This window comes from Pinus tabuliformis, chromosome Q (assembly GCF_031772625.1).
Source record: "Pinus tabuliformis cultivar Carrire ecotype Pingquan chromosome Q, CPIR1, whole genome shotgun sequence".
Classification (NCBI taxonomy): Eukaryota; Viridiplantae; Streptophyta; class Pinopsida; order Pinales; family Pinaceae; genus Pinus; species Pinus tabuliformis.
Window position 1 is genome coordinate 156,625,551 of NC_142296.1, and position 2,019 is coordinate 156,627,569.

The 2,019-nt window shown below is 34.3% G+C and overlaps 1 pseudogene; it reads left to right on the top strand.

Annotated features, from left to right (window-relative positions):
• Positions 1-251: 251 nt before the first annotated feature.
• Positions 252-708, top strand: LOC149218728 (uncharacterized; annotated as a pseudogene).
• Positions 709-2,019: the final 1,311 nt, after the last annotated feature.

Below are 2,019 nucleotides of genomic sequence, written 5' to 3' on the forward strand. Positions count from 1 at the left end.
TTGACAAAACATAGATCAAACACAGGGATTGGAGAGCAATAAAAACATTTGTTAATTTTTTTTTATGATCTTTGTATAAGAAGAATTCATTTTGACAAAACAAATCATTCATCTTACAACAAAACAGAGGAAGAACAGAGAGTTCTTTCATGTTTACATTTAAGCAATTGATTGTTACATATCCAAATAATTATTGTTGTTTTAATTATTCTGTGAAGAAGGAAAGGCAATTATCCTCTGAAGAAGACAAGATGCCTGAGCATAGCAACCAACAACATGGGCCTTTTGGGGATGGAGACACTGAGCTTCCCAATTTTATATGCTTCTCATTTTTTTTGGTTCTGAATCATTGCTAGACGGCATTATGACAAGCATAAAAGATAAAGGGAAAAAAAATGCAACTTTTGAACTGGGTTTAATTATTGGAAGCTATTTATGTCTTGTTGGAGCTATTGCTTGTGTTCTTGGGCCTACAAATTTTAGTGCTTTTGGACCTTTGGTCATTTTGTGGTCTGTCTACAAAGCGTGTGTGGAACATGAAGATTTTTATTTGTTTCCTATGTTTTCAATCACGTTTTTTGTGCTCTTAGTGGAGTAAAATTTCTAAGTAAAGCTCCTAGAGGAATTGATAGTTTAGGCCCCTCTGGTCATTCATCCAGTAGTAATGAGAAATTGAGTTCACCAAGTAGTGACAAAATGGAAAATTAAGATAAATGTAATTGCATTTGCATCAACTATTGCGCTAGTTGTGATGATCGAAATTACTTCCTGGGGGGAAAACTATGAGGTCTTCTCTTTGCTTTGATGCTATGTATTTTTTATTATTTGAAATTGATATATGGTTTAGCTTACTAATAACAAGTTCAAGCTTGAGTAAAAAATCAATCGAATTGCCCAAAGACAGAATATCTGTAGGTTGATTTACATTTCCAGGATTCGATTTCTAAGAAGGGCAGCGACCAGAAGATTATTTTCTAAGTTATTTTTCCAGAAATTGATTTCTGAAAAAGATTATTTACAAAATGATTTCTAAGGAAGATTATTAAAAAAAAATTAATTTCTGAGTTATTGAAGAATCAACGTATTTTCTAGAAAGGTGTTTTCAAAGCATTAAAACAAAGCCTTCTCTCCACAAGCAGCAAAATGAGAGGTAGTGTCTCAGCTCAGAAATTTGGCATTACAAGTTCAAGAATTTTTCCTTATTTTCAGTGACCAAAAATTTGCATATTAGTCCAGAATTTGACATTTCAATTCAGAAATTTCTCCTAGGGTATCAATGGTTCAAATCAACATTCTAGTTCAAAATTTTTGTTCCCGTCACTCCGGAATACATAGCCCAAGCCAAAAATTTGCCACTGATAGGTGAAGAATACTACAAAGAGCAGCACTTTAAAGAGAAAGGATGGAAGTTCTTTTAAGAAAAAAAGAGAAAAGGAAGGAGAAAAAGTAAAGAATGCCATCTACAAGGAAGGAAAAAAAATACATGAAGGCATAGATATCCTTTTACAGGTAGCTCAATAGGAAGGTTCATTAGGAGCCAGAGTCACAGGTACCTCAGAAGGACAATCATCATACAGAAGCAGAAGGTCAAGGAGAGAGGCAAGGATGAGGGCATGGTTGAGAGTAAGCAAGGGGGAGATGTTGGCCCCCATTTTTGATCAAATTTTTCTTATTAAAATCCACCTAATTTCCATCATTTTCCACTTTATACCATCCACATATGACCTATTTTAACCTTATTATGCATATTCAGGCAAATAAATTATGTTTTTCAATTTTTAGATATTTTTGCAAAAAGTTGGATTTTAAGTGCATTTTCGAGTAGGATCAGAAATTCCCGTAATGGCTCCATTGAATTCATACTTGCAGGACACCTGGGCATGAGATGGGCACATTTCTATAAAGCTTGGGAACTAAGATTGAATGAATTCCTATTGTTTTGGTCAAACTGAGCTTAAACAGGCCCAGTCAAAGTTGGTCAAACATGACCAGCCATTTAGGAAATCCCTAGGAAATAGG